Below are 12,257 nucleotides of genomic sequence, written 5' to 3'. Positions count from 1 at the left end.
CCTGAGTCTTAACTACTTCATTGTAAATAGAGAATAGGAATAATAACATAACATATTGGAAAAGTTATGTGAAGTGATCTATCACCATCCCTGACATATAGGAAGTACTCAATAAATGAAAGTCATTACCTAATATAGTTATGTATTCACTGGATAGGATTTCTCTTGTTCCCTTGGTGACATCACACAGAGTAGGTACAATGTAGATATTTGTTGAGTGAATGAATAAATGAATGAATGTGAAATGATGCTAGAAAAATGACCATGAGGCTCACCTTTCAGTGAAATCAATGTTGCTAGACTGAGTGTTCATTCTTTTCCCTGTGGCTGAGTTTGCCTAGATTTTTAATAACTTAGGTCCAGTGGTAGCTGGCCCATATCCAGTGGTAGGGTGGGGAGAGAGATGGAAACTGTTACAAAAACACTTAGAAGGTGTCCCCTGGTGGGGGATCAAAGAAAGTGGAATGAATATTCTCCCATTGTATTTGCAATAGGAAATTACTGTCCAGTGAACCCAGATAAAACCGTTTTATGTGTCATCCCAATAGTTGATTAGAAGTGTCTTATTTTTTCTTCCTCTCGTTATGGCAGACTGAATAAATAGTTATATCAAAAACTGGGTCAAGAATTTACATTGTAAATCCTTGATGTACTGCAAACATTTATTGAATGGTAAGTGGCAAGTCTAGAGCAATCATTTACCAGGTCAACAGAATGCTGTTTGGAAAAATCACAAGCTATATATTTTGGAAATCTTGTGATACGTTAGTGTTTTCAAAGAAATGCAATTTCTCTTTTATAAGGCATAAATAATGTCACAGCTCATTTTAGAGCACTATATTCATTTAACTCTCCCAAAAGGGACTCTTTTAAATCAAGCTAAATATCACTCCTTTCTTAAATTGACAATGTTGTCAGAGTTTTGGATCATTGTCCCCCAGAAAGACAACTACAGGAACTGCTTAAGTGGCAACAGAGGAGGCGTCTAGGTCATGATTAAACTGGAAGCCTCAACTCAAAGCCAGAGTGGAGCTCAGCTGCTGGGTTAGTTCTCAATATGGAGGTAACTTGATCTTTGGACACACTTTTTAGTAAATCAGACTCTTTCCCTGTGTTTTAATTTTCTGTTATCAGTGTAACAAATTACCATAAACTTAGTGTTAAAACAACACTAATTTATTCTCCTATCATTCTAGAGATCAGAAGTCTGAAATGAGTCTTCCAGGGCTAAAATCAAGGTGTCAGCAGGCTTGGTCCTTCTCAAGGCTCCAAGGCTTCCACTTTGAGAGGCTGTTAACATTCCTTGGCTTGTGACATCTCTCTAATCTCTGCTCCTGTGATCACATCGTCTTCTCTTCTACTGTGGTCAAAACTTCCTCAACCTCCCTCTTATAAAGGCATTGTGATTACATTTAGGATCCACCCTGATAATCCAGGATATCTCCCTACTGCAAAACGCTTACATTTAATCACATCTGCCAAGTCCCTCCCTTTGCCATATAAGGTGGCATTCCCAGGTTCTGGGAACTAGGACACCAACATCTTTGAAGTACCATTATTCAGCCTACCATACATTGCCTTTCAAAAGGTTTTCTGTATCCAAACTATAAAGTTGACTTTTTGAAAACAAAGAATAAAGTACTGGCTTTCCCAGAAGGGAAAAATAAGGTGTTTCAAAAGGCTATAGATTGGGGAATATTCTGATTTTGCTTCTAAAGTGTGACTCATGATTTGGCCTCCACAGCACGGTTTGTTCCTGTCATTGTGTGAGTTTGGATTTGTTTCTACATTCACATTCAAGGGGCACAAATCCATTGATGTGATGTTGAGCTATGAGAACCATCACGGGACTCACTTCATCTGGCACAAAACAGATCTGCTGGCACTTAATAGTCTAATCAGGTATTTATATAGTCCCTCCCCCATACCACCTATGGTCACCGTGTAATCCCAGGAGACTAGGATCACGCTGCAAACCTAGTAAATTACTGTTCAAAGTGGAATTGATTCTTAATCTGCTTGAAATTAGATGTGGAAAAATTCATCTCCACCTACTTCAATTATTGTATCTTTCCTTATAACTCTGGGTAGAAAATAGTTTAAACCTTAATTCTGATGGTTCTTAATTTTATGAGTTTCATTAAAACCCCTGAGAGTCATTTAATATAATGGAGTTCAATGCTGATATTCAAATGCATTTCTTCTGAAATAGATTTTTACCTTTTATTATAGAGATTGAGCTCCCATTTTTAACACATATGTTCTCAGTGCTTATGCTAATTTCATTGCTTATCTTTAAAACTGGCATATCATTGTTATTGTTATTATTATTATTGTTATTATTATTATTGTGTATTGACCAAGTTGAATGCCTCATTCTCAAGGGATTGCTGTCAGAGTTATATAATATAAGAACAATGGCTGAATGTTGTTCATTTTAAATGTGAAATTATAAATCAATTACAGTGGTGGCTAAAACCCCTTCATGACATGCCACAATTTACTTCCAATGACATTTAAACCTATCTCACATGCTGAACAATCTGTAATAAATTATGATTTTTTTTTTTTTTTGCTTCTGAAATGAAGCTATAATTATGACAGTTGAATTCTTGTTCTGGGAAATAAGGTGGCATTTAATTCCTTGAGAACAAATGACACTCACAAAAGAACAGTTAATTATTCTCAGCTGCAAAGGAAAGGAGGAGGGGAGAGAAAAATTATGAAAAAGAACATGGTAGCACTTTATGTGAAGTATCTATTAAGTAATCCTTAACTAAGGCTGAACTACAATTGAACTTCTGGGCTGCCCCTGAGCCCAGGTAACACTTTTTGTTATTTCAGTTCTCAATAAAATCCAAACAGGAGGAATTAGCAACTTGAAACTTCCTCTGTTCCTTGCACATGATAATATAAATGTTCTCACAATCAGCCTTGGTTCCAAGAATGCAGACCTACATTCTAACGCAGTTAAATCAGACCCAGTGGGTAGCATGGTATTAGTTTTCAATTACAGCCTTCCTAATTCAGGGCTTTAACTGCTGTAGTTATTCAATCTATAGTGCAAATAAAGGGAAAGGAAAGCATTGCACCTCCAGAATTTGTTGTGTTGTTGTTTGTTTCTAGTTTAAACAGCAACTGTGCTTCCATTGGCTTTTCTCTGCTGGCCCTTTCCTGTTCATTCTGGCAAGAAGCCCCAGTGCAACTGAATATGCCAGCAAACAGGAGGCCACTCTTCCTTGCTAGTTCTGACACCATCAGCTGCGATGTTAGCAGCCTGCTATTAGAGACGCCTCTTTCTTTGACTTCCCTTTCTTCCTTGGGAGGAATAGATACTCTAGAGAAGGGCCCTGCTGAGTGGAATTCCCCATTTTGACTGCAATTAGGGATTGTGACTTGATTGATTTGGGGGCTCTCTGAAATGTAGCAGGATCAACACAGTTGCACACAAAACAAGGCATAATCCACTGGGTTAAATTAACGTTAAATCAGAGATGATTGGATTAATTGCTATTACATTTTATCTTCTGTGCACATGTGCTCTTGGCAGGCTTTCAGAGCCTTTTTAAAATTAGCTTAGAACTGGATGGAAATGGTACAGGTGCAAATGATTTGTGCACTGGGTCTTTCAAGTACGCAGTGGGCTCATAAGAAGGTGCATTTTTTTCCAAATCATATTTTGGATGTGATTTACAGAAATCTGCACTGAGAATAAACTTGGCATCACAATACAGAAGGTATAGATGTGTTAAATGGCAAAAGGACCCTGTTGGCTAGAATATGACTTGGAAAATGGATTTCCTTCATACTGTGGCCTTGGCACTATACCTCTGTTCAGTTTTCTTCCCTTACATGCTTTTCTGCCCTCGTGAGAGTCTGTAGGGTTCTGGAGACCGATGTAACAGAGCACTTAGTATGGCATCTGATACCCCGGAATGTATTCTTCAAAACCTACATCCCTTCAACAAATTTTAAGGGTGAAAAGTTGATACGATGGTTGTTAACAGGATGAATCTGTTTAACAGAAAAAGTGTGGAATGATCAGTTCAGGGGCATAAGGCAAAGGTAATCAAAGGCTGGTATCTTTTATGTACCCTTTTGCCCATCAGCCAGTGGCTCAGGGTCACTGCCAGGCTGATGGTCTAGAAACCTGCTAAGCCACTGGGAGGAAAGTTTACATTTTTGTACTTTAGGAAATGGGGTGCATCAACAGCTCCTTTTTAAGACCATTGTGTGCACAGCACTATAAACAGGTACTGTGGAGGAGACAAAGACTTCATTCTGGGGCTGGTCATATTTTGGATCAATACAAATAAGTAGGTGAGAGCATGATTTCTTCTTTTTCTTGGCTCGTTTCACTCTGCCAGCAATGTCAGGCTCCTGAGAACAAGCAGCGAAGGTCACAGGCATTTTCCCGCCCTGGGAAGTCTCCCTTCTGTAGGCCCTTTGCCTCTCATGCGTTTGCTATTGTCTAGTTTCCCTGACCTGAGCATCTTGGCTATTTCTCTGGCCTTGCCTGGCTCATCCCTGCTGCAAGCCCTGTTCAGACAGGGGACCTTCTCCATGTGACCTGGCTTCTCAGACAGGTCTCTGCTTGACCCCTGTCTTTCAGCCTCCCTTGTTTCCCCTCATGGACACTTGTTCCCAGCCTCTATTCCACGCTGTGTCAGTTTCCCAAAGAAAGTGCATTTTAATCTATGCAAATATCCAAATGCAACAATAATTGGGAACTGAGCTCTCAAAATTATTTCAGTTTATTAAAAAATATATCTCACCTTTTTATATATTATTTTGAAAGGTAACATATTTGTGATTACGTTCACATGATGCCCACAGGTACAGTGAAAAGAAAGTTTCCTTCTCATCCATGACCTCTGGTGTTCCAATTCCCCACTTCAGAGACAACCACTGTTATGGGGTTTTATTTTTCACCTGTTCTTCCAGAAACATTATATGCATATAAAACACACATACATGTATCCTCCACCTCAGTTTTACACACAAATATAATGATAGCATACTCTGCACATGGTTCTATGTCTCTTGCTTGTTGTTTGCTTAAATCTATGTGGAAGATTGTCCCATATCAGTACCATTCTTTTTAAAGTGTCCACAGTGTTCCTGGATGTGTTATAATTTATTGAACCTGTCACCTACTGATGGGTATTTAAGCTGTTTTCAGTTTTCTGCTTTCATAATGTTTGAACCTAATTTTTAATATTCTTATGCATGATATCTGAGAATAAAATTCCTATAAATAAAAACTTAAAGATATTATTACAAAACTTCAACTGCATTTTATGTGAAGTTATCACACTTAAGAAAAGGGCACAGAAACATATGTGCCCCTCAGTGAATCATCACCAGTGGAAAGCCTGTGTAACCACAGTTGAGGTCAAGAAAGACAGTTTGCCATCACCTCAGATAGCCCCTTCCTAGTCCATTCCACTTCTTGCCTGTTTCCCTCCTCCACTTCTTTAATCTTAATACTATAATTTAGTTTTTCTTGCTTTTGAACTCTATATAGTTGATTTATATAGCACTATAGATAATGTTTGTGTCCCCCCCAAATTCATATGTTGAAACTTAATCCCCAAAGTGATGGTGTAGGAGGCAGGTCCAATGAGGGGTGATTAGGTCATGAGAGTGGAGCCACTGTGAATGGGATTAGTGCCCTTTTAAAAGAGGCAGACATCTCCTTCACCTCTTCTTCCATTTGAGGACACAGTGAGAAGACAGCCATCTGTGGACCAGGAAGAGGAGACTCAAACTCTGAATGCGCTAGCAACTAGCAACTTAATCTTGGACTTCCTGGCCTCCAGAACTGTGAGAAATAAATGTTTTTTGTTTAAGCCACTCAGTCTAGAGTATTCTGTTATAGTAGCCTAAACAGGCTAAGACACAAAGTGTGCAATTTTTGTGTCTTGCTTCTCTGCTCATTGTATTTGTGAGGTTGTCCATGTTGTTTCATGTAGCTGTAGATAGGTCAATTTTATTGGTGTGTATTATTCTGTTGAATGGATGCACCACAAATTATTTATCCATTCTGTTGGTGAACTTTGGGTTCTTTGCAAATTTGGCTAATTTGAATAGTGCTGCTCTGCATACACTACTACTGGGTATATGATCTGGGAATGAGGTGGTTGGATGATGGGCTCTATTTAAGTTCAACTTTAGCATATAATGAGAAACTGTTTTCCAAATTTATATTCATAACAGCATGTATAAGAATTCCCATTGCTCTACATTCTTGCAAATACTCCATAACATCATTCTTTCTTTTAAACATTCTGATAATTGCATAGTGGCATAGAACTGGGGTTTTAACTCATATTTTCTCGATTACTAATGAAGTTGAGTATGTTTCCTTACATAGATATTCTCTTTGTGAAGTGCCTGTTATGGTTTCTTGCCCATTTTTCTTTTGGACAGTAAGAGCTCTCAGAGTATTTTATATATTCTTGCCTGTTGTTGGTTTTATGGATATAAAACAAACATTTTCTTCCAATCTATGGTTTGCCTTGTCACTTTCTTAATGTTATCTTTTGGTGAAAAATGTTCCTAGTTTTAGTGTAGTCCAATTCAAAGACTTTCCCTTTATGGTGATTTTTCTTTCTTTGTGGCATGTGTGTTGCTTAAAAAATATTTCCTTAGTTCAATGTAATGAAGATATTCTCTTATATCCTAAAGTGTTACTGTTTGCCTTTATCTTCTGGGAATTGATATTTTGCTTGGCAGGAGGTACGAGTCAAGTTTCCTTTTTCCCACAAGGATATCCAACTGACTCAGCACCATTTACTTAAAAGGCTATCCTTTTACCTCTGATTGCATTGTTATGTTGTCATAAATCAAGTGACTGTATATTTATGGATCTATTTCTGGACTTTCTTTTTTATTCCATTGGTCTATTTGTCAAACTGTCACCAATATCATATTTCTTAATTATAGTAGCTTTATAATAAATCTTGCTATCTAGTGGAGCAACTTCTCTCATCTTGTCTATCTTGAAGAGAGTTTGCATATTTTTAGCTACTTGCATTTCCATATAATTTTAGAAATGGATCATCAGTTTCCTCAGAAAAAAATGTTGGGGTTTTAAATATGATTTCTTTGACTCTATAGAAAATCCAATGGAGAACCAATATATTTGTAATACTGAGTCTTGTATTACTGGAATCCTATGCTCATGAATGAGATTGGTCCATAATTCTCCTTTCTTATAATGGTTTTATCAGGTTTTGGCATCAAGATCATGCTAGTCTCATAAAAATGAGCTATTTTTATATTCTCTAAGGGGCTTGTATAGATTTGTAGTTATTTCTTCACCAATAAAACTTGGATCTGGAATTTTCTTGGTAGGAAGATTTTTATTTACTGATTTAACAAATTTAATAATTATAGGACTATTTTTACTTTCCTATTTCTTTGAATTTTTTTAGGATTTGTGCATTTCACTATATATATTTAAATAATTTATTTTTTAGAGCATTTTTAGTTTCATAACAAAATGTAGAGGAAGGTATAGATATTTTTGATATACCCCCTGCCTCCACACATGCATAGTCTTTTCCATTATCACTCACCAGAATGGTACATCTATTACCAAGGATGAACCTACATTGACGCATCATAATCATCCAAGTCTATAGTTTACTTTAGGGTTCACTTTTTGTATACTCTGTATGGGTTTGGACAAATGTATAATGATATATATTCATTGTTATAGTATCATAGAGAGTATTTCCACTGCCCTAAAAATATGCTGTACTCTTCCTATTCATTCCTCCCCCAACCCTCACCCCTTGGCAACCACTGATCTTTTTATAGTCTCTATGGTTTTACCTTTTCCAGAATGTCATATAGTTGGAATCATACGGTATGTAGTCTTTTCAGATTTGCCTCTTTCATTTAGTAATATGAATTTAAGTTTTCCTCATTTCTTTTCATGGCTTAACAGCTCATTTATTTTCAGCACTGAATAATATTCCACTGTCTGGATGCACCACAGTTTATCCATTCACCTACCAAAGGACATCTTGGTTGCTTCCAAGTTTTGACAATTATGAATAAAGCTGCTATAAACATCCATGTGTAGGTTTTTTTGTGAGGACATAAGTTTTCCACTCCATTGGATAAATACCAAGGAGCATGCCTGCTGGATTGTGTGGTACGAGTATGTTTACTTTTGTAAGAAACTGCTAAACTGTCTTCCAAAGTGGCTGTACCATTTTGTGTTCCTACAAGCAACAAATGTGTGTTCCTCTTGCTCCAAATCCTTGCCAGTGTTTGGTGTTGTCAGTGTTTCAGATTTGGGCCATTCAAAAGATTTGTAGTAGTATTTCATTTTTGTCTTAATTTGCATTTCCCTGATGGCATATGATATGGAACATCTTTTCATATATTTATTTGCTATCTAAATATCTTCTTTGGTGAGGTGTTTGTTAAGGTCTTTGGCCCATTTTTTAACCTGGTTGTTTTCTTATTGTTGAGTTTTAAGAGTTCTTTGTACATTTTCATTAACAAAATATTTGGTCAACCATCCTTTGTCAGTTCTATTTTTTGCAAATATTTTCTCCCAATCTTTGGCTTGTCTTCCAATTCTTTTGAATTGCCTTTTGCAGAGAAGAAGTTTTTAATTTTAGTAAAGCGCAGCATGTCAACTATTTCTTTCATGGATCATGCATTTGGTGTTACATCAAAAAAGGCATCACCATAGTCAAGGTCATCTAGGTTTTCTCTTATGCTATTTTCTAGGAGTTTCATAGTTTGCATTTTACATTTTGACCTATGATATATTTAGAGTTAAGTTTTGGAAAGAGAGGTCTGTGTCTAGATTCTTTTTTTCTTTGTTTTTTTGCATGTGAATCTCTGGTTGTTCCAGCACTATTTATTTCTTAAACAGATTGTCTTTGCTCCATTGTATTATCTTTTCTCCTTAGTCAAAGATCAGTTGACTATATTTATGGGGGTGTATTTCTAGGCTCTCTATTCTGTTCCATTGATCCATTTGTACATTATTTTTGTCAGTACCTCACTGTCTTCATTACTACAGCTTTATAATGTCTTGAGGTTGGGTAGCATCAGTCTTCCAACTTTATTCTTCAATATCATGTTGGTTGTTCTGGGTATTTTGCCTCTTCCTATAAACTTTAGAATCAGTTTGTCAATAACCATAAAATAACTTGCTGGGATTTTGAATGAGCTTGCCTTGAATCTGTAGATTAAGTTGTGAAGAGCTGACATTTTGATACCATTGAGTTCTCCTATCAATGAACATGAAATATCTCTCCATTTACTTTGGTTCTTTGATTTTGTTCATTAGAGTTTTGTAGTTTTCCTTGTATAAATCTTGAACATATTTTGTTAGATTTATACCTAAGTATTTCATTTTTGGGGGTGCTGATGTAAAGGATATTGTGTTTTTAATTTTAAATTCCACTTGTTCATTGTTGGTTTATAGGAAAGCAATTGACTTTGTATATTAATGTTGTATCCTGCAACCTTGCTGTAATTGCTTATAAGTTGCAGAAGGTTTTTTTTTTGATTTTTTGAGATTTTCTACATAGACAATCATGTCATTTGTGAACAAAGACAGTTTTATGTCTTTCTTCCCAATCTATGTACCTTTCATTTAATTTTCTTGTCTTGTTACATTAACAAGGATTGCCAGTACCACTTTGAAAAGGACTGGTGAGCATTTTGTTATAGTTTCAACAATATCTTCTTAAGATCTTTTTCACAATATTGTCTTGTCATTTTTTAAAATATCTTCTGACGTTCTCCATTTCTAACTTAAATTGATTATTTGTGGCTTTTCTCTTTTTTTCTTGATCTGTGTCTTGGAGAGGTTTCTCAAATGCATTGCTTCTTATAATGAAACAACTTTTGTTCTTGTCAATACTGTCTATTTTATGTGTGTTTTCTATTATATCAGCTTCTATTCTTACCTTTCAGTTTCTTTTCTTTTATTTAGGTTTATTTCACTGTTCTATTGCTAACTTCATGAGACAGATGTTTAGCTTTTTGATTTCATCTTTTCTTCTTTTGTAATGAATACCCTGCATTTCCCTCTGAGAATGGGCCTAGCTGCATTCCACAATATTTTGATTATCGTAAGTTAGTCAAATAATAAGTATACTTATTAATTCATATATATATGGAGATTTTCTACGTTTTTTTGTTAGTGATTTTAAGTTTAATAGATTTGTAGTTATAGAACATATTTTGGTCATTAAAATCCTTTGAAATTTGTTGAGTTTTCTTGATGACTTAGCATATAGTCAATTTTTAACAATGCATAGTGTATGTGTGAAAAGAATGGGTATTCTGCAGTTGTTGGGTACTGTTTTCTACAAGTCAATTAGTTTAAGTCTATTAATTAGTTTAAGTCGATTAAGTCTATTAATCATGCTGTTCAGATCTTCCAAATGTTTACTGATCTTTTCTCTACTTCTATCATTTACTGAGAAAATTGTGATTGTGTTTTCCACTATGATTATTGGCTTTTCTATTTCTCCTTGTAGTTCTATATTTTATTTCTATATTTTAAGATTGTGATATTAGGTAAACACAAATTAAGAAAGGATTAAAATGGTTGACCCTTTCTTATGTTTCCCTCTTTGTCTCTAGTTATGTGTTTTATCTATTTTGATACTGGTATAGTTTAATTAGCTTTTTTGTATTAAACAATCATTAGGATTGCAAGTGTGGGCAGCAGTAGTGTCTGTGGAGACCACGGCTGCGGCAGCACTCCAACTCACTCCTAGCTGCAGTCTCCACCATAGAGCCGGGGAGAGAGCCTCCGCCAGCGACCCAGGGCAGCACAGGCACCCAGACCCGAACTCCAAGTTGGGAGACAAGCTGAGTAAGAAGAAGGGGTACAATGTGAATGATGAGAGGGCTAAGGACAAAGACAAGAAGGCCAAAGGAGCTGGGACAGAAGAGGGGGAAACCCCGAAGGACAATGAGACCCAGGGTGCTGCAGAGACCCCAGAGGTGAAGGAGGACAAGGAGGAGAAGCTGGAGAAGGATGCCTAGGATGCTGCCAACAAGCCTGAAGACAAGGAAGGTGAGAAAGACAAAGAGGCAGCCAAGGAAGACACTCTGAAGGCAGAGACGGAGCAGACGGAGGGAGCTGAGTGGAAGCCGGGACCACCAAAGGATGCTGAGCAGGAGCCGGCGGCTGCCTCCGGCCAGCTGCAGGTGGCAACGCCCCTAAAACTTTGGAGACCTAGGCTGCGGAGCCCTTGGCCCCACCAAGGATGACAAGAGCAAGAAGGGAGAGGAACCCGCAAAGCCTCAGGCTCCTGCAGCTCCTGCCGCGCAGGAGATAAAAAGTGACGGGGCCCCATCTTAAGACTCAAAACCCGGCAACACTGAGGCTGCCCCATCCTCCATGGAGATCCTGGCAGCCACGGAAGCACTCAGTTCCATGCCCAAGGCCAAGCCCCTGCAGCCCCCACAGACGAGGTCAAATCTGCCGAGACCCCAGCAGCTAATTCTGATCAAACCTTAGCAGTGAAAGAGTAAGAAGGACAACCAATGGAACGAAGAATACCGCTTAACAACAACCTGTCTCTCTGACTCCTTCTCTGTCTTTTTGTCTCTCTGTCTCTCTCCTATACTAACTTGTTTCAAATTGGAAATAATGGTATGTATTGCCCAAGAACAAGCATGTGGTCCTTTCAAGGGAGGGAGGGTGTTGGGAGAATCCAAATAGTATTTTTGTGGGTAAATACCTAATATACTTTCAGTCAACTCTACCAATCAGTCCTGGATTTTAAAGATCAATGTCTGAAAGTACAGTACATCTTTTGTACCTGAACTGCTGTTACATGCACTCCGCCACTAAGATCTGAATGTCTTGTCTTCTGCAAGGGGATTGGGAGTGATGCGTTTGATTCTGCCCACAGGGCCTGTGCCGAGGCAATCGGATGTTCATGAAGGCAGCATTTTCTGTTTTCTTTTTCATTTACAGCTTTCTTATTTTGAAATTTTTTTAATGTTGTGGATGAATGCCAACTTTCAGACAGCCTGCTTAGCCTGTTCACATGTATCTTGATGCCAATACTCCATTCTTCCTCCCCAGGTCTTTTTGGGAGTAACAAACATTCTTTCATCCTACTTAGCCTCCCTAGATTTCTCATGACCAGTTAATGTATGTCTATGGTTGGGTGCACCTGTAGTTCTGTTTACTGGTCGGTGGAAATGAAAAAAAAAAGTCTGCATTCATCACAGTTCCAGTTTTCTCTTCCATC

At 37.5% G+C, this 12,257-nt stretch overlaps 1 pseudogene; it reads left to right on the top strand.

Annotated features, from left to right (window-relative positions):
• Positions 1–4,823: 4,823 nt before the first annotated feature.
• On the top strand, positions 4,824–11,677 carry LOC101327931 (brain acid soluble protein 1-like; annotated as a pseudogene).
• Positions 11,678–12,257: the final 580 nt, after the last annotated feature.

Source organism: Tursiops truncatus, chromosome 17 (genome assembly GCF_011762595.2).
Source record: "Tursiops truncatus isolate mTurTru1 chromosome 17, mTurTru1.mat.Y, whole genome shotgun sequence".
Lineage (NCBI taxonomy): Eukaryota > Metazoa > Chordata > Mammalia > Artiodactyla > Delphinidae > Tursiops > Tursiops truncatus.
This window is presented reverse-complemented; position numbering and strand designations above follow the sequence as displayed.